Here is a 21649-nt window from a genome sequence, read left to right as displayed (position 1 = left end):
GGCTGTTCCTCTGAGCTCCCGGGACTTGCAGTCTCAGGGCCCGTACATCAGCTGGTGGTGTCTCATGCAGCAGTCTGACCAGAGAAACATGTGGGAAATGGAGTGGGTGAAGCAGGAGAGCAGGGGAAATGTAGACTGGTTCCTGGGTCTCTGATGGTCATGGGTCAATGGGGGACACTGTTTACGGAGACAAGGAACCTGAGAGGGGTAGAGATTTGTGAGATATGAGTTGATTACCTATTTTTTTTACATAGCTATTTAACTATACTAAGCATTGGTCATTTAAACTGTCTCCCCTTGCACTGCTATTCACATTTTCCAGCCCAGCATGGTGGTTCTACAGGCTGGTGCCCAGTGAACATCAGCTCATGACTGTGGAGCAATGCTCCCCTTAAACCTGGGCAACACAGGCCCCAGATATCAAGCTCTAGAAGTCTTCTCTCCGGTCCTCCCCTGGCGAGCTCCTCCTCCCATGGCAAAGAGTTCGCAGGGCTACAAGCAGCGACTGTGCCCTCACTTCTAACCATGTCCCACTTATCCCAAACCAGCTTCCAGGGCCAAAGAAGAGTTTCCCCCAGCTCTGTCTTCCTGGGGACAGACCACACTGCTGTTAAGTGCACATCTGGGCCTCAGGAGTGGTCAAGGTAAGCCAAGAAGTGGCTGTGGGCAGAGATAAGAGGCAAGAAAGTTTGGAAGTGCAAATGGGGAGGTCCACATAAATGTGGTACCAGGTGAAGCCAGTGTGAGAAGTGAGGCTGTTGTGTCCTGAGGTAGGATTTGGGGGCTGAAGAACAGATTTCTCTGCACCCCCAATTGTAGCACAGAACTCCAAAGACTCCAAAAGTTTTCACTTGGAACCTGAATTTTCACATTATTATAAATGTGTATTCACCAAGGTAAAGGGATAGGCCACATTTTTAATTTTCCAGCTTGATATAATTTAATATTTAGGTCTACGATAGATATGCTCTTGACCTTAGTCTTGAAATGTCAGAGGCAGGTCTGACTGCAGTTTGTGATCAGGGTACCTCTCCCACACCACCCCAGATGTGGTCATGACAGCTCCCAGTGTTGAACATCTCAAGGTGCTCTATCACTGATCACTGGCATTTCAGTAGGTATGATACATAGAAAAATGTCACAGCTTCTAGGGCTTGATATCTGGGATTCTGGACAGCAGAAGGGACCTGATTCTTTTCTCCTAAATTATTTTGATCTCTTAATAATCAGGCTTAGTCCCACTGTCTCCAAGATTAACCTATTCTCTCTGATCATATCATGCTAATTCTCTGTCTTTCCTTTGGAAGAATAACATAACACTATTTCATTTTGTCTGTCTCTCCCCTCCCTACCTCCTGGCTATTGTCCTGAGTTTTTTTGTGATTTCTTAAACTTCAATACTCCCCCACATTCTGTCCATCAATCACTTGGAGGCTTAGAATACTTGATTTTCCCTGTATTTGTGGCAATATCTATATTTCTCAAACCTGAATTATTGCTTTGACTGTTTTTACTTTCTCTCACCTTCTTTTCCCACCATCCTTTTTCTCTTCCTTTTCTATTTCCTAATTCATATATGTCAGAGAGAAGGGCATCTGGCTGTATCAGGACCATTCGATCTCTTCAGAATTTACTGGGCAGAATTGTTGAAGCCAGAGTACTGAGAAGTATCTCTAGGCTTGAAAGGGACTCAGCGAAAAGCTCAGATGAGCAGGCGAGGAAGGAACATAAATGTGCATCATCCCCCGGGTTATAAGGCCGGGAGGCAAAGCAGGGAGAAAAAGGGAAGGTGATAGGCTGGGAAAGAGGAAGAAACACAGATAATGTGGAGGGACCTGCAGGAGAAAAGGTTGGGGAAACCTGTGGGGGAAACGGACACTCAGAACTTAGGGCTGAGTGTCTGTGGAGATCCACTGAACTGCAGAATCACTCTGCTTTTTCCACGTATCTCTTCAGTTGCAACAGTGAATGGAAGTGGGTGGCCATCGCAGGGCCAGTCCTTCATTTGGCACTTACTGAAAGGCATCTATCTGCCTACCTGGCACTTCTACAAAGAAGTGGAAAGCAGTCCCTGCTCTCAAGATGGTTACAGTGTTCCTGGAGGACTAACATTCACACATGTGAAGGTGACAGAGGCTGGAGCGGTTTGCTCAGAACAGGCAGAGTATAAATCCCACCCTCATCTGTCATACAGCAATGTTGACCTTTGTCTCACAGGGAAATGGACAGCCAGGCCAACACACACAAACACAAGAGCAGTTTCTACTCTGCCTGTGGCATCCTAGCCCAGCCTGAGTACTTCCATTTCCCCGTATGCTCAGCCCCCTCTGCCTGGGCACAGGTCCTCGGCACATCCTGAATTAGGGTCTCCAGTTCTCTCTGTGCAGCCCAAACTCTTTATCATGGATTCTGCTTGTACAGAAGAAGGGAGCAGCAACTTGATTGTTCTTTCTTCTCTGTTTTATGTAAAACCATTCACTACATTCTGCTTCATGTCCTGCCCACCCTGGAAATACTGATTTTTGTTTTTAGACCTAACCACCAGCTGCAGCCATAGGTAGCTTGGGCATATTGTTAACATGTTCTTGGACTTAAGGAAACAAAGCCTAACAAAGTAAAGAACTCCCTAGTTAAGAGATCTTGCAGAATTTACTTTCATTTCTCTATGAAATCATTCTTTTGATGGAATTAAAGGTGTCACAGATATTACTCTGTGTTTGGATCATGTGGTTCAGCCCTCATCTGACCACTCTCCTCTCTGTTTCTCTGAGCTTGACCTTCTTGGATTCTACATATAAGTGAGATCATATAGTACCTTTCCTTCTCTGGCTTATCTCACTTAGCAAAATGCCCTCAAGTTTCATCCAAGTTGTCACAGTGACAGGGTTTCCTTCTTTCTCGTGGCTGAATAATATTCCATTGTGTATATATGTGGATACACACCTTCTGTATCCATTCTGTTGGAGGACACTTAGGTTGTTCCCGGGTCTTGGCTATTGTGAGTAATGGTGCAAGGAACATGGGAGGGCAGATAGCGCTAGGAGATCCTGATAGCAATTCCAGTGGTTATAGTCCCAGGTGTGGGATTGCTGGATCATATGGTACTGTACAAGTGTTTTGATTTCACTGGTCTTTCCTCATCTGAATGGGGTCAATAGAGATATTTATCTCCTAGAATTTAGAGGCTCAGATGAAATGATTTTGTAAGTAGGGCTTGGCACATGGGTGCTCAGTGTGTGTGAGTTTTCTCCCCTTTCCCAGGCCTTGTCCCGGGGTCTTCCTACATTCCCGAGAGGAAGTCAAGTGGAGCAGTTATACGGCCAGGCATTGGAGTTAGGCTCTACCACGTTGCTGCCCTGGGATCTGGACAAGTTACTTAAACTTACCTTTAAAATTTGAATTAATGATTGCACCCACTTCATAGGGTTGTAATATGAATGAAATGAGGTGACTCTATAAAGCGCTATCCCCAAGCCTTTTGCAAACATTGTCTGGGAACACTGGCCTCATTTTTCACCGCAGTTTTGCCATCTGTAGCTCTGACCAGCCCCACCCAAGCAGAGCACCATGCATTCCATGCACAGGTTCTATTCTAACCAGTTCCTGAGCCCATCTAGACCCAAACAGAAAGGTCCTTATCAGCCTCCTACCACCAGCTAGGTGATCTGGAATTAGTGTGTAATAGCATTTCTGCAGACACCCGGATACATTTTCATTCTCCCTTAAAAATGTGATTCCCTCACTACCCTTTTTTCTCAGACTGTGCCCTCTGGAGTAGTACCTTAAAGCAGGAAATCAAGACCTCTTGACGTCTTTAGAAAGACATAAGATTGAAAGCTGTGTTCAGAGAATTAGACCGCAGTGGTTTAAGTTATGGGAATCAAGAGTGAGAGATAGGACAGGGCTGCAGTCAGGAACCCCACGTCTTCTACCCCTGGAACACACAGCAAAAAGGGAGAATGAAATGTGGGGAAAAGGAAAGTTATTAGAGGTCATGGGTCCTGATGGCCCCTCCTTGGGCTGCAGTTTGGAGAGGGCAGATATGTTAAAGAGAAACAGGGATTACTGTAAAAAAAAAAAAATAAGGGGGAATTCTGTCCAGATTCCAATTGGGACTCTGAAGCAGAACAGACCATGCCTTGGCCATTGTCACTCTCTTCCACTCAAAGCCTTCTCTCCTAACCCTACACTACATTATTTGGTAATACATTATTTGCATTATCTCATGTAATCCTCACAATATCCTTATCTTGTAGATAATGCTATAATTATCACTAGACAGATAAAGAAATTCATGCACAGACACCTAAAGTAACTGGCTTGATGTCACATAGCTAAAAGTAATAGAAACAGAATTTGAACCTATTCAGTTTGTGTTATTAATCTCTAAGCCAGTGATTCTCAACCAGGGACAGCTTTCCCCCCAGGAGAACTTCCGCAGCATTTGGAGACATTCTTGGTTGTCAGAACTTGAGCAGGGGTGTTGCTGGTACATACGGGGAAGAGGCCAGGGAAGCTGCTAAACATACTGCAGTCCACAGAACAGCCCCCGTAGGGAAGAATCAACTGATCCAAAATGCAGATAATACCGAGCTTGAGGAACCCTATTTCAGGCCAATCAAGTTCCCGAGTCCTGACAAACACTGAAATGGTGCTGGCGCTGGTCCCTGAGGCTCACCATACTGTGAGCTAGCTTCAGAACCATCCCCACTCCCACCCCCTACCTAAGCTGAGCAAAGTTTGAGTGAGGGGTTCTTTCAGATTGCAGTCATACACAAGCAGAGCCCATTTATATCCTACTCTAGTCACAGATGTTTGAAAGATGTATTTGGTTTCTGTGTGTGCTGTCGACTGTCCACCTCAGACCATCAGGACTACAGTAACTGCTTTTCTTTCTACATACCAAAGTGCTTAATTAGCACTTTGAGGAAAAAAAATGATAGTGATGAGCTATAAGCCATCACACTTATCACATGGGTCAGGGTGAAAATGATCCACAATAGTATTTTTCTCTACCTTTAATTTAGAAATTATGGTTCAGTGAGAGGTACTTTCTCAAATATTTAGGCTTAGAGGCAAATGCGTGCTCAACACATCTGCTCCAGGAACCATTCTGTGCACATTTTACTTTTCATCTCTTGCTTCCTCTCTTGCAAAACAGAGTGAGGTGTTCTGTGAACAACACATCAGCAATTTGGTGTGTCTGTGTGCCTAAAGGTTGACAAACTATCTTCTTTTTTTTTGTTACAATCAAATGACTACCAACACCTAGGAACTAGAAAGCTGGATTGGGGTGAGGCGGGGGTTGGGGGAGGGAAGCCTACAAGTAGCTCCTAGTACATCTGCAAATTCAGGAAACTTGGAACCGACCTGGGGAATAGCCAAGAAGCTCCCATTTCTGTGTATATCACACTACCCACCAATATATGGGATGCTAATATTTATTTTAAAACTTTAAACTCATGGAATTCTGCTATGTATTGGGCATGTCACTTTCTTGTAGCAGTGAGGTATACATTTTGACACTTAATGATAATAAATCTCATAGGTATACATGTGTGTGTGTTGGTCATCTTAACAAGTCCAGATCCTTCATATACAAAGAGCTTAAATTATTAAATAAATCCTTAAATAAACCTAATCTTTAAAAAACTAACTAAATAGCATTGAACATTTTACATTCTCTTAATTGCTTTCTGCAGGAGCTGTTGCTTTAAAACATTTTAAGTTGTCCACTGATGCTAAAATGTGCTTGGTTTCTTACTATTAAGGTCTTTACTCTGATTAAAGTAAGCCTCCAGGATCTCTGTCTAGTAATGGAAACACTAAGTGATTCCCAAATAGACTTACTCAGGGGTTCTCAGAGAAGGAAAAAGATACAAATGACTTTGTTTGGCACCACTGAGACCATCATGGTTGACATCAAGATGTGTTAAAATCAGAAAGTTCTCACCAAAGTCAACCATTGAATTAGACGATATTTTCTAGTTGTATTTTCTCTCTCTGGTTTACTTGTACTTCTATTATATGTAGTCATATTCCTCTGTTAAAACAACGTTGCAAAACATATTATCTCCCATGTTCTTTATACTTTATTATCACAGGTTATATGACTCACTGTCTTATTCTGCTTTATGTGAATATATCATTTTACTCCAATTAGGTAAGTCTGAGGGATTTTCTTAAATCCAGCAAAATTCTACCTATATGTTCCACAAATCATCTTCTGAATAGCTGAGATACAGCATGATAGAGTGGAAAAACTACTGGAGGTTTAATTGTATTTATTAGTTGTATACAGGGGAAAGATGAGTGTTAGAGTCTCAGTTTCCCCCATCTATAATGACATGGATGTTTCTGGCCATGGTAGATTAACCGATACCAGACTTACCCTGACTACAAGCAACTGCTGACCTGGACAGAACACATGAAATAAATGTTTTCAGAAGTTGGACAACAGACAGTGCAGAACTGTGATCCCTGAGAAAAGGGAAACCAGCAAGGTAAGCCCTCCAATCACACTGGCTTTCAGCCTGAGGCACGCATTGGAGCACAGGAAAAGGTGTGAAATAAAGATGGAAACGGCCTATCACTGATACGAGGAGACAGCTCTGGAATGTAGGGAGGAGGATGTTGCTAAAATTTGTAATGCAGGCAGTACAGAGGAGCAACCCTGAGAAAGAGTTCCAGGAGTCTGTTAGGGGCTTTATGAGTCTCTGACTGGAGGGGCACAGGGACTTCATAGTGCGCAGCAGAGAAGACACACCAGGGTGCTGAAAGCCGAGCAGCCCCCAAGTTCACAGAGGTCTGGGGGACATTCGTGTTTACAGCGGGATTGGAGAGGAAAAATCCAACATCAGGAAAGAAAGAGGTGACACCATTGTATACCCTAACTTCATTAAACATACATATATATATATTAAGACAATACTATAAAAAACACTAAGCCAATAAAGTAGACAACTTAGATGAACTAGATAAGTTGTTTGAAAGACAAAAATTACCCAAACTGACAAGGATAAATAAAAAATATAAATAGCAATATATGTGTTAAACAAATTGAAACAGTTAATGAATTTTAAATGAATTTTAAAATAGTCCCCAAATATAAATTCCAGGCCAATAGCTTCACTGGTGAGTTCTGTCAATCCTTTAAGGAAGATCTGATACCAATTTTACAGAAACTTTCAGGTATTAGATGAGGAGAGAACATTTTCCAACAAAACTTATGAAGCCATTATTACCATGACACCAAAAACAAGACAAAGACATTATAGGAAAAAAAGTGTAGGTCAATATCCCTCAAGAGCATAAATGCAAAACTGAACAAAATGTTAGCAAATCAAATCCAGCATTTATATGACATGTATATACATGATGACCAAGTGGGCTTTATTCCCAAAGGCAAGGTTAAACACTCACTGATCAATGCAGAATCACCATACTACCCAAATAAATGAGGTAAGTCATGTGTGTGTGATAATCAAAATTCAACATCCATGCATGATACAGACAGCAAACTGGGAACAGGAGGAAATTTCCTCAACTGAGAAAGGGAATTATCAGAACCTATGTGGCCAGGCCTGTTCCCAAGCACTCAGTCTCCCCTGGACCCAGTGACATGCCTTCTTTTATCACCTTCTACTGCCTGGTCTGTGGACCTGCCCCAGTGTGGGCCCAGCTTTGTGTAAGTAACGACTTTATCTGGTCCCAGACTGGCTCTCAATAAACCTTGGTTAGAAAATCTATGGCACTGTTATTGCAAAGGCCACCCATGTTAGTAGTTATTATTCTCATATTTATTTCTCATATTTTCAAATAATCTAATTTCTTTGAACACATGGACCACATTACATTTATAAGCTTCCCACTGAAAAATGCTTTGTTGTTGTTGATGATGCTGATGCTGATTTAATTTGTTGCCAGGAGCATGGTGTAAGTTATAATTTTGGATAATTGTGAGCGAAGGTTACAACCACTGTGGTTACATCAACTCTTCCGTGGTTTAAAAGTACATATATATTCTGATTTTAGACGTTTCAATAGAAACAGCAATTGAAGCACTGATGGTAGTGACTTGCCACTAGTAAGGATGGGGTTCAGTAACAGAAGTGGCAACTGGTGATGTATATTAGGGAATAAATATTTCAAGAAGAAAACATGGGTTACTAAGTAATATACAAATTATTAATAATGTGAGCTAGATTTACATTAGTGTCTTCTCAGTAACCTCTAACTGTTGCTAATTTTCAGCCATCTCCCCAAATAAAAGAAAGCTACTGCTTAAATATGTCCTCTCTAGATGCCAAATGCAGGGATAGGTTTTGATTCTATTTTTCATTTTCTTAGTGTATTGTTAAAAAGTGATATTCATACCCATTAGACAAATGTAGTTGGAATTGTTGCAGTTATATATAACACATCAACACCTGCTTGTTTCTTCTCATTAAAAATGTGATATGTACTGAGATCTGGTTGCGTTTGAAAGGCTGAAAATGCATATCAAAAGCAAATAAAAAATTTTGTAAAAGAGCAGTGGTGCAAACCTCTAGGAGTATCACTTCTTGAAGATGATGTATTGAAATCTGTCCTTTCTATGAATTTTCATGTGCAGCCTCTTTTATGGGTGAAGGTTTGCTCTCCTAACCCAATAGGTTTTTAATGGATGTGTTGGGGGAGAAGGTGTAGGACTTTCATTTATGTGACCTTTCCAGTAGAAGGTGAGTAATGAGAGTATTCAACAAACATCATTGTGACTGTCACATCTTATTTTACATCATAGCAGAATTCACTGAAAGGTTACTTGGACTATGTTGGCACCTCAAGTTTGTAACACACTCAATGTTTCCAAGTACCTAGACCTACCTGGGGTTTCCAGGATGGTGCAGCTAGGGTAAATGAACCGGCTCCAAAAAGCTTGATCTTGTTTCCATGATGACAAGAGTTTCCAAAGGGGGTTTTAAATAATCTTGGTTCTCTCTCACTTGACACAAGGAGACATGAATTAATGATCACTGACAGACCACTCATGGCCCATTGTCACACCTGCGCTCTGTAGATCAAATCAGAAGTTTTTTTGTTTTAATCAATATGAATTGTTTATATGTTGTTTTCTTCAACCACCCATTTCCAAACATGACGTAGGGATCTATGATTTGGTTATATTTAATATTACCCTTAGAAGGGTATCCATGATTTAGCCTCTCATCCTCTCTTAAATTTATAATGAAAACATTTCTTTTCACCTAGCTTATTTTCTCTTGTTTATTAGTTGAAAGAATATGGGCCAGTTAAAATTCAGTTAAGAAACAAAGACATGTAAAAAAGACACAGGAAAGATTTTGTATTTGAGCAAATTAGAGAGAGTATGCTAATCACTGTAACAACCTCAAATCTGAGTGATATTATATAATTACAATGGCTCCTTCCTCTTGTTAAAGTGAAAAGAAGCTCTTTGTAGTCATTCAGGAACCAGGTTCCTCCCACACTGTGGCTTTACCACCTTCCATGTCCTTGGAAACCTTTCCACTCACCTAGCACATAGTGAAAAAGGCAGGGTAAGGATTGTTTAGGGAGTTTTTACTGGCCATGAAATATGCTGGAGATTTGAGACAACATAACCACAAAGCGGGCTGAGAATGTCCAGAAAGAGAGGGGAAAGTCTTGGTTGGAGAGCTGGCAGTCAGTGCTCTATAAAATGATGTGCAATTCCAGAAAAACAATGCAAAACTCAAAGATTCTGGAAAAATCCAAGCCAGTCACTGGTGACTTCTAAGAAGATTGTGTAGGATGTTAATTCATTGAAAAAATTGTGTATGATGTTTATTCACTTGATCAGAGAGATACAATGAGGTTTTCTACCACAGACTTCTGGGTGTTAGTAATAAAAGAATCACCAGGTATGTGGGCATTCTTCACTCTCTTAACCATTTTTTTCCCTTGATTGGCAATTGATTGACAACCACATTCATTGAGTTCTTGAGCTCCCAGGCTTAAGGCAATGTTAATCTTGTGTAAATACATACATTACATGATGTAGGGATCTATGATTTGGTTATATTTGATATTACCCTTAGAAGGGTATCTATGAGTTAGCCTCTCATCCTCTCTTAAATTTATTAATAATGAAAACATTTCTTTTCACCTAGCTTATTATATATATATATATATATATATATATATCCCTCAAACAAAGATTCCCAGAAGCTCATCATATAGTTAAAATACTTCCATGTTATATTTTTCATGTTATATTCCTAGTAATAAGTAAGGCTGTACCAGAGGCTATAGAGCTGTGGGGAACAAAATAGGGGTCATTCTCCTTTAAATAAAATGTGGCATATTTTCTACTGAAAAATGAAATTTTTTTGAAATAATAGGTAAGCTGTCCTTGTTATTCATAAACATCTTATTTATGCATCTTCACTGTTGTGATAAATTAGCTGGGTTTGTTTTATATTTCCCTACAGTTTACTTTAAATAATCCTTCACAGTCGTTCACCACAAGACCACATAAGGTTCTTTTTTTAATACCCAGAATGCTGAAATAGCATTTTGAGCACAGACTGTAATTCATAACAAGTGTATTATTTCTTCTTGGGAATGCCATGCAAAAACTTGTTCCTCTCATATTGTCTGTTTTTAGCTGAATTCCTTAAAACTGCTCTGTATGTTAGGGTGCTAGTCTTTGAACTCACAACCCAAATCGCTCCTCCCCTCCTTCCTTGACACTCCCTAGCAGCCACATTCTGGCATAACTGGATCTTGAATTTCACAGCCACAAAATACTGACCAATTAAATGAGATTATTAACACAGAGCATTGCTCACCCTTTTTTTCCCTAAAAACCCGTCTTTAGTTTCCCCACCACACCCACTGAGCCTGTTTTACCTTCCCAAGGGACATTCACCTACCCACCTCACCCAGTCTGTGAGTGCTGATATCAGTGACAAAGTGTGGCTTTTATATTAAAAAGAGCCTGTATGCCAATTGCCAATTCAAACACACCACCAACCACTCAAAACCCACCCATGCCACCGTCATGATGGCTACAAATATGTGCAACTACAGACCATTATCACATGTGATACACCTGTTTAAGGAGATGTGGTTGGCATATTTGAATCTCACTTGAGGTGTCGTCTTGTGTTGTAGACCCGACTGATACTGAGGAACATAAAAAGTCTACAATTGCTTCTTCATCTTTTAAATTATGTATCATGAAAAGCTGTAGAGGGTTTTATGAAATCATTCTTTCAAAAACATGGTGGGTACCGATTTAGTAGAGACAAGATGAGAAGAACTAGGACCTGATTTCATGGAGTTCACTCTCAAGTGGGAAGAGACAGTCACATTGGGACTAAAAATGAAATGTGGTAAAGTCTATGAAAGGACCCGGACAATTTCATATTTCTCTGCTTTTCCCTGTTACTCCCTCTGGCCCAAAACCACCTTATTTTTTTAAAAACTATTCATCCTGTGTTATATCTTGCATGTGAACATTCTTAATTCATGCCCCACCCTTCCAGAAAGGACTATTTCCTTTGTACTAATAGTAACCTTTCTGTGTATTTACATCATCCATATTATCACATTACATCATAATCATTTGTTTACCTATCTCCTTCCCTACGGGAGTTCTCAAACCTGGGATCATTTCTTATTCAATTTTATATACTAGTTACCTAGGACAGTGCCTAGAAAATAGCACATTTAAATATATGTATATTTTTAAGGGAACAAATTCTATCAGGACAATCAGGGAAGATTTACAGAAAGATTTGGGAATGGAAGAGGGAGAAATATATTCCAGACATAAGATCAGTACAGGCAGAGGCACAAGGCTATGGGAAAATTGGGGCTGGCTGGGGCAAGGACTCAGAGTTTCAATGTTTCACAAGCATGTGGCAGGTGATAAGGAGCTGTGGGAAGGTAGGGAATGAGGTTGTTGAGGAAGGCTGGGTAGATTAATGAAAGTTTTCATAAAGCAATATTCTGAGAGAAAGCATAATTCAAAGCATTGGTCCCTAGAATTTTAAGAGTACAGAGCCCTTTGAAATCTGAAAGCATCCATAGAGTCTTTCCATAGAAAATAAATGTATTGGTATACACAAATACATTACTGTTTTGGGAGCCTTGAAATACCTAAAACTCACCCAGGAACCCTGCAAGAAAAACACTTGTTTGGCTTTTGTGTTAGTGGCAGTTGAGAGTCATGAAAGGTTGTGATATCACCTTTGGGTTCAGTAAATCTAGTTAGTTTAATGCCTAGTTAAAGGAGAAGAGGCCAGAAATCAAGACATCAATTGAGTCTGGGCAGTCACTCAGAATGGAATCACTTTGTCAATAAGTTTTAGAGTCTTAGTCATCTTTGACTATAAGCATATTATACTGCTGTGTCCCTTGATTCTAATCTTTTGGTTTCCCTTAGACCAAGCTCCTTGGCTCAGTTGCCATCAATTTGTTCATGTATGTATGTATTTTACAGTGCCTAGTAGAGTGCCTGGTGCTAAGAAGTAATCACTCTATAATTATTTGATAAAAGAGAGAAAGTGCTTCTGAACTAATAAAAAGGAGACAGAATGTCTTAGGTTAAGATCTTTTAGAAACTAAAGAATTTTCTGAGGAAAGAGTAGTTTGCAGAAATGTGAGATAGGATATCATTACATGCAGGGGTTCCTGGGTATAGAAAGTGTGGAATGTTCTTTTCTGAGATTTTTATGTTTTCTTTCCAAACTCTACCATTATCAATCTCATTATTACAGAAGTTTTCAAACAAATTCATTGGAGGTCATGAGACTGAGGAAAGAATGCAAGCCAGCCTTCCTTATGATTTCTAAATTTTTGTCAAGTGGAGAGAATTAGTCTCCATATATTACAGAAACATATAATGAATTCATGAATTGAATGAAAAATAATCCAAAACAATGAGTTTATTCATTCAACAAACCTTTGAATACCACCTTAATGCTGCCAATATATACATTTTCCATTGAATAAATTTTTAGTGGTTGAAGTTGAGAAACAAGGAAAGTGGGGGAGGGCTTTAGGAGATTTTTCCTATCAGAGCAGAAAACAATAGGAGAAAATAAAAAAGGGAAATGGGTTTGTTTGAGGCTAGACTCAGTGGTTCTGAATTATAGGACTTTTATGGAGCCCTGATAAAACCCTGAGATAAAAGACTGATCAAGTTATGTAAGGGGAGAACTTATCTTTACTCACCCAATTTAGGCTGGAATCAGTGGGAAGAGCCTTTAAATTATGAATTTTGCAGCAACAAAACTTGCTGAGGCAGTTTCATTAAAGCCCCAGAGAAAGTATTGTGGGTTTCATCTGCAGGCCGACACCAGCTTTGAATGCCAGCCTTGAAGAGTTTGAAGTTTCCTCTCTGTACTCTCATTCCTCCCTCTAGCCATCCAGTGTTGGAAACCTTTTCATTTCAGAGACCAGTTGAGTATGTTTGCCAAGGAGAAAGTTTTTCACTAGACTCACTTCTCTATTTTCTTTCTGACACAGAAAGTTGGACTCAGACCTCTGGCCAATAGGAGGGCATTGACAATCACTACCCTGGCCAGCACATAAAATATTTATACTCGGAGAAAGCTAGACTAAGTGGTCTGCAGAGTATTTTGCAGCATAGAAGCCAAACACTTTCCTAAAAGAGTAAAGCATGTTCACAAAAACTCCTCTTCATACACTGAAAAGTAAACTATGATTTCCATAGTAGAGGATTGCTTGATGTTCCCTAGGTGTGTAACTGGGACCTTCTTAAATCACAGTTTGCTCAGTTGAAGTGAGGGAGAATTGGGGTTTTCTTTGAGTTATGTACTTAATTTTTGCCATTATCAAGGACATCAATTTCTGGGTGGGAGGGGGCAGGTTTCAAGGAGCAGGCAAGATTGCCCTCTAGAGCATGCATCACACAGCCCCTGCCCCAGGTGGTGGCCTCGGGTCGGAGTCATGGGCAGGGCTTCTTGTCCGGCCACCTCGACATTATCCGGAATTGTGCAAAGAGGAGATGAGCTCTGATGCTGTAGACACTCGAAGGAAAGCAAAGGACAAGGGGAAAAGCGCAATGAGTGCAACACCACTGACCCCAGACAAGGCTTGGCTGGGGCTTCTGGCCCTGCCTCGGATCCGTGGCCTCTCCATCAGCAGCGAGGGGGCAGGCAGGGCTGGCCTTTTAGTTGAAAGCAGAGGGTGAGCTGAGCAGACGGTTCAGAGGGTCATTAGAAAGCATCAAAGGAGGCAGCCTCATGATGGTAATAAGACGGCTGTGAGGAAATAAAGTGGGCATTGATCTGCACTATCGAGTGTGACATTTTAACCGAAGCTAAAAGCCAAGAGCAAATCTAGCCTTCTTATTCATCTGCCTGCCTGTTTTAGTAAATTGTCTTCCCCCTCCCTCCAAACCACTGGCCTCAGAGGTCACTTCATATTAGCTGGCTTGTTAATACTGAGGCAATCAATACTTAATCAACAAGTAATGGGATTTTGCAGTCATCCTGTATGATCTTTCAATAAAGCCCCGAATCCATCTCGGCCCATTCCAAGCCTGCCGAAAGGTGCGCCATTGCAGCAGACCCTGGATTTGATGGTCTGATGCTCTTAGCTGATCTGCATCTTATTAAGACACCAGGCAGCCACCGTCCTTCACCCCTTTGTTTCCTGATCCCCACAGAGCACAGCGTGGCACAGAATCCAGGCATCTAAGATTTTACATGCATCAGTAGGAAAATTCAGATTTCTTTACAGAATAAGGTTCAGGACTCTTTGGTGGCATTATACAATTAAAAAATGAATAAATAAAGGACTAGACAGAGAAGAGGAGCAGCCAATGGATATTTAAAAGGGGAAAAATGATTGTTTTAATATATGATATTAGGGTAGGGAGAGAGAATCCCCACATGCCCCAATTAATGAACACTGGGTTGCCCCAGCCCTTCTCCAAATGGACTCAGGGAATGATGAGGGAAACCACCACAGGGCTGGGCATTGGCTCTGACATCCGAAGGGAATCCTGAAGGAGCTGCTTGGGTATTGTTATGTGGAGGGAAATCGGTTTTTGTGACACAGGGCTTTGTTCTCAGTACTCCCTTGGTATCTTGATGAACATGGGCATTGTGCCCATGTGTCATCCTGCAACAGCCTTTTGCCGATGTTTAAAGGGGTCTCATAATAAGAGAGAGGGAACCACCAAGGGAAGGCCTTGCTGCCATTCTCAGAGGATTCCCTGAGCAGGTTTCCTTTAGGGAATTAATCACATTTCATTGTCTCACCTTTAGACCTTCAGGTTCCGAAAGTGGGTCTTGACAGTATCTGGGTCAGTGGTACCAATTCATGCCAATAAAGGTCAGTGAGTGATGAATAAAGCTGGAATGCTGATTCTTTAATCTAAGTTTCAAGCAAATAACCCTTCTGGCAAATGTGGCAGACACAAGGGGTTTGCCAGCATATCAGTTCCTATCAGAAAAGAAGCTGTATCATTAGAAAGTTGATTGGCAATCGTGGAATTAGATCAAGGGGAATTAGGAGATGATGGACATTTAATGGCAACAGGACCCAGCCCTGTGATTCATGCAGCTCCTGCTCAGCTAGGCCTGCTGGTCTGCATTTTGTAACCAAACTTACTATGTGTCTGTGAAAACACCCCACCAATTACACATATTGTTTCATGACAACCTACTGATATAGGTATTCCCAGTATCAGATGAACAGATTGAGACTTAGAAAGTGGTTGAACTGCAGCCCAGGGTCATGCAGTTAACCTATAGGAGAGCAGAGATCTGAACCCATACCTGGGAATGGTGATATAAACCACTAGTTGTATTGCCTTGACTCTGCCATTTACTAGCTGTCTGACTTTGAACATGGCCCTTAAAATCTTCAAGCCTCAGTTTCTCTAGCCAATAAAATGGGAATAACAATCACGACTATCTCTTGGGTTGAAGGTTAAGTGCATTAGCAATCAAAGCCTTTAGCATAGAGTCTGGCTTAGAGTAAATACTAAGTATTAATAATACTATGATGTCATTGTAACATCATCATATCCACATCAGCCTGATATGTTGTCTTCCTTTTTCCACTCTGCTTAGATGGACACTGTCAAGGTTTCCCTCTGCCTCACCTGTTAGTTTAGGTTAAAGGCTGACCTGCCACTCCTCTGAATGGCACAGCCTTCCTTTAGCTATGTTCATGACCTTAGTCACACAAGGGTACATTCTGGGAGGCATGAGAGACTATTCTGTCACTTTTCCATCAGTTTATTTCCTAGAGGCAAAACAGATTTCTAGGTACACTGTTGGAAGCTGTGAGTAACAGGGTGCTAGCAAAAAAATGGTGTGGTTTTCCCATTGTGTTGCCCGTGGCTACAAGGACAGGGCACCACATCAAACATTTTATTTTCTGAGCAGTCAATAAATTTGCATTAAAAATAGTTTTGAGAGTCCTAGCAGCAAGGGTAAAAAGAGAAACTGAAATATACTGTTTCCTTTACTTCATTTCATTTAACTATTTTCAACAGAGAATATAAAAATATTTCTTAATCCTAAAGTTTTCTTTTATAGTTCATTTCCTTTTCAAAACCGTCTTTCATAATAACAGAGACAATACATGGTTACTTTTCAAATTAAAACTTTACAAAACTTTCCAAAATAAAAAGAGAAGTTTTTTGGTAACACTAACTCCTTAGTTGATCTCCTTGACTTCAGCCATTGTGCTTTCTTTCCATCGCTGACTTGGTTAGATTGATCTTCCTTGAATAATGTGCTCACCAGGTCACTCTGCTCCTGAATAACTTTCAACAGCTACCTGACCCAAAGCCCAAGCCCCACCTCCTTTCTTTATCCAGCCCACTGTCACCTGAGCAGGACACCCCACTCCCTCGCACAGGCCTGTGTAAGTTAGAGCTGGGCTTACCTGCCTTGGTACCTCTCTTCCAGTTGTTATGACACAGGGAATTCTCCCCACCAATCCCTTTACTCTCACTAAACCACACCTAAGTTGAAGGTCCTTCCTCCATAAAATTAGTTCTGAAACTTTCAGTCCTTATTCTCCGAACCTTTCTAGTATGAAAGGTTTGTCTCTGTATGACAGGGTTGGCCTGATTATGTTGTCTCATATTTTCTGTTCTGTTTCCTTCATGTGATCTTATCTCCCCTATTAGATCAGAATTTCCCTTATGGAGGGACCCAGTCTTAGACCTGTTCCACTAAGTTGGTAGGAAGCATTTAAGCGCATGGTAAGATTTTTAACCTTTTTGCCTAGATAGATTGTGTTTAAACAATTATCACAGTAATAATATTAAAACATTATTAGTATTATCATCATTGTTGAGAACTATATAATACGTATTTTATAATCATAAATATAATAATGATAGTTGGTAAATTATTATTTACCATAAATCAATTTACCAACTAATGAGTTGACCTAAGTTTTCTCAGTCAATCCTCAAAAAATTATCTGGGCTAGGTATTATTACTGCTTTCACATTATAGCTGAGAAATCTGACTTTTTAAAAAGTTAAGCGACTTGACCAAGATTGCAGGGTGGAGAAATGTGGATGTGGGATCTGAAAGATTTATCTGGTTCTTATTTCCTAACAAGGCACCATCTGCACCAGTCTTGCATGTCTCTAACTGTCCCTTTGTAAACTGACTCCTGCACTCTAGCTTGGGAAACTGACCAAAAGCACGTGCTTCAAGGGAAAGGAATCCACTGTACTCTGTTTACGTGCAAGGCTATTGCCCCTTTGCTGGGGCTTCCTTCCCCTGGCCCATGGCAATTTGCTCAACCAAGCCCCTCCTCCTGAACCTCAAGAGAATGCCTTTTTTTTCCTACTGCTCAGTCTTTCTGTCATTTTATGAAATTGAATATTCAGGTCCAATCCCCAGAAAATACTTCAGAAGGAACACCTCTGTGCCATCAACCTGGGCTTGCTTTTCTTGGGAAAGCAGAAGTATCTACACAGTAATGAATATGTGGCTTTGAACCAGTTCCTGAAATTCCTAGTGGAATATCTCAAAAAGGCTTTACTATACTTGTTGGATGGATGGAAGGATCATTTTGGGAAAGGGATCCTGGTAAAGAGGAGTTTTCTGGGCTTTACTAAAATAATATCACTTTTTAAAAACTAACAAAATTCATATTTTAGGGCAATTTTAGGCTCACAGTGAAATGGAGAAGGTATAGAGATTTCCCATATACCCCTGTCCCCACACATGCATAGCCTCCCCATTATCAACATCCCATACCACACCCATACATTTGCTACAGTTGGCAAACCCACACTGACACTAGGATGTGAAAGGAAAAAAGCCCACCATCTACACACTGTGCATCTCACTCCAGCCCCCACCCCTGCCCAGATCCACTCTGCCCACCTTCCCACCCTGTTCTGGGCAGAGAAGCCTGATAGGGGCATTACTTCGGTCTGTGCTCCTTACCCTCAGGCTCACAGTTGCTCTTGGCCCGTGGGAAGCGCCAGCGGAAGATCTCCAGGCAAGATGAGAGTGCGTGGGAGTTTGTTCTTCAACTCCATCCTGCAAGTCGCCATGTGCGACTGGGCTTCTCAAGTGAAGACCACAGCTGACGGTAGGCAGCTTTCTCCCCAGCTACGGCCAGGCTCTCTGGTGTCTGTCCCCACTTCCTGCTTCTGCCCATTCAGTCATAGGACTGGTAATTGACCCTGAACATAACCAGCCCCAAAGTAGTACACAAGCATTTATGTTTCTCATACCTTGTTTAATTGTCCCTTTATTAATCTTCCTTTAATTACCCTACTTGAATGTGCTTTCATTGACTTTAACTGATACCATATATTATAATAGTATTATACTGAGGATGAAATGCCTCAAGACCCTAAAGATCTAAATAAAAAATAAAAATGTAGAGGGCTTCCTGAAAGAAAAAAAGAGAAGTGTTGTACTCTATTTTATCTCCTAACTCGAAAGAACTCTTTTAAGTGAGCTATGAGTATAGTGTGTGTTTATATTTTGGAAGAGGATGGTGGTAAACTTAGAAATTAGGATGAGCGTCACATGTGAAAATAAATGATGCTGTGACTGGCATACTTCTCTAGTGATTATGATAAAGCCCCAACTCTTAATTTGGATAAATTGCTAACAACCCAACTTAGCACACCCATTTGCAGTAATCATTATTTTGCTGACTTGGCTCTATGTCTGGCTTGCATTTCAATAGTGAATGCAAAGCCTATACGCATTTAAGGACTTTCTTGCTAAACATCTCCGTCTTCACAAGGAACCCAACCCAGAATCAAAGCGTCCCAATGCCTGTGCTGTATTTCTGGTTGAACATTAAGAACTTTTGAAGTATGGTTTACTCTTAAATGCTATCAAGGGTCTTTTGAATCAGTTGCTGAATCTGGTTGTAAAGTTCAAAAGACTTCATTTCAAAGCAAAAACCATTAGCCAACTGCTTTATTAACATAATGAATCATACTTAGACGGAGAGCTCTACCCCAGCCTCCACTCACTCCTTGCTTTGTCACCACGTGCTCAAGGCAAGGATGGGAATGGTGTGCACATCAACCGAGTCTAGTTCAATCATTACCTGAATGTCTTTCAGAGGACCAGCTAAATTAGCAAGCTGCTCTATAATGATTTTTTTCTCCCTGTTGGCCACTCATATGAGTTAGGAGATTCCATCAGCCATTTAGAAAAGAGCCTTGGTCAGAAGTTAATAAGAGCCCTAGGTCTATTATTAGCCAACTAACTTGAGTGTTTTGAAACAAGTCACTTAACCTCTCTGAGCTTTTGTGTCCTTATCTATGAAGTGAAGCATTTGCTAAGGTTATTTATGCTCCACACTGAAATGGTCTGGCCAGGCTCCTCCAAATGTTTGTGGGCTCCATTTCTCTATAGAGGTCTTACTCCAGTATCTTTTGAATGATGTCTGGAGTTTACCAGGGCATTTATTTCTACGCCTAGACATCTCAAGGTAGTTGAAAGAAAAGCTATGTATTCTGAACATAGATACTGAGTCCCCAAGACACAGTGATACCCACCTCTGCTCTCCAGAAACCAAACTCATCTGCTGGCTTAATATCAGCTTGACCTTCCAAGTCCACATCTATGTTCCAGGCCAGCTTTGATTTCATTTTCAGCTGAGTTGTCTATTTTTCTTTGATGTGATAGTTTATAAAGCAAACTTGAAGGGACTCTGAAATTGGTCTGGGCAATGTTGTTTTAGCAGGGGCCTTGAACTTCAATGGAAGAAGGCCAATCATACATTCTGCATGTATTTCACCAAAGATGACAGTCCGTAGCTAATGCCTCAGAGCCTGCATTCCAAAGACACCTTTAACTGAGTGCAGCTCAGATGGCGAGAAGGGGCAAGGAAAGGGAAATGAACATCTGGCAAGGTCAAAAGTGTTTTGAGTTGTATCCAATACCAAGCATGTCCTGATTAAATATTTCATGCTTTCCCAAGCCAGACATCACTTACCTATCAGCTGTTCCCTTCAGCAGGGATAAAATTGCTTCTTTGGGAGGATGCATTAACATAGGGCTATAACAGCATGTTTAAGAAGCTTCATGCAAAGTTTGTTTTCATCTGCATGTGTGATCCATCTCCCCTTTTCTGCTTCCTTCCTCCCCTCTTTACCTTTCTCTCTTTTCTTTTCACTGTCTCACCTCATCCCTATCTTATATTGGAGAATGGATTTTATCCATGGATCAGGCTCAAAATATTTTCTCTCCTTCCAACCTCAGGATCCACTCTCTGTACAGGTTGAAGGAGGTTGCAAGCTGGTTCCCAGGTGGTTCTCAGACCTTCTCTCACTGACCCTGAGCCTAGCTGGACAAAAGGCACTTGTGTGTCTGTTGTGTGTCTGTAACATTGTGGGGTTTTTTTTGTCCAGAGTTCTTAGCTATGCAGTTAGGTGGATAGGCTTCCTGGTGACTATCTTTTTTGGTGGATTCCTCATTATTAATATGCAATGTTCTTAAGCCTTTTAGGGCTTTGTTCCCTTAAATTTTATTTTGTCTTGTATTAATATTGCTAACACCTTTCTGGTTATTTATATGGTGTATCTTTTTTTCTCCCTTTCATTTTTAACCTTGTAATGTGGCTTAAAGAGATCTCCTTCAGGTAATATAACTTTATCTGTTTAACTAATCTGATAATCTCTATCTTAATATAGGAGTTTAGGTACTTAGTGTGCATTTGCACATGCAATGTGCATATACTGTGATTACTGGTAGGTAGACTTGGGATATTTCTACCACCATATATTGTATTTGCTGTTTATCCTTTTCCTTTTCTTCTTTATTTCAACCTTCTTTTAAACTGAAGAAATTCTTGATATTCCTCTCTAAACTCCACCATAAACTTTGTTTCTATGCTGATCTGGAATATATGCATTGCACTGCAGTTCACTTAACCTTTAACACACTTATATAACTGTAATTTTAAAATATATCTACAGTAATTCAATTTTTTCTATTTTCATCCTAACCAGTAGAATAATTTTAGCACAATTTAGCTGCTCATTAAACGTTCCACTGTTGTTGATTTTATTGTCTAGAATCACAATTTTATCTATGTTAACATAAAACCAAGGATTTGAAAAGGCAATCAATACAGGCTAAAATTATGTGGGAACTTTAGTCAAGTTCTGTGCTCT

The 21649-nt window shown here is 40.6% G+C and overlaps 1 long non-coding RNA gene across 3 annotated transcripts in view; it reads left to right on the top strand.

The window, feature by feature from the left end:
• The window catches only part of LOC118968046 (uncharacterized), a 120253-nt gene that overhangs the window by 3846 nt on the left and 94758 nt on the right, over positions 1 to 21649 (top strand). For 2 of the 3 annotated variants that reach the window (XR_012132297.1, XR_012132275.1), the window contains exon 2: positions 6371 to 6503. This is a non-coding gene — a long non-coding RNA (uncharacterized lncRNA). Of the gene's footprint in view, positions 1 to 6370; positions 6504 to 18452; positions 18591 to 21649 lie in introns of those variants that run through there. The other variant, XR_005055422.2, reaches the window with a different exon arrangement.

Source organism: Manis javanica, chromosome 1 (genome assembly GCF_040802235.1).
Source record: "Manis javanica isolate MJ-LG chromosome 1, MJ_LKY, whole genome shotgun sequence".
Taxonomy (NCBI): domain Eukaryota; kingdom Metazoa; phylum Chordata; class Mammalia; order Pholidota; family Manidae; genus Manis; species Manis javanica.
Note: the sequence above shows the minus strand (reverse complement) of the source record. Positions and strands in the feature narration are given on the sequence as shown.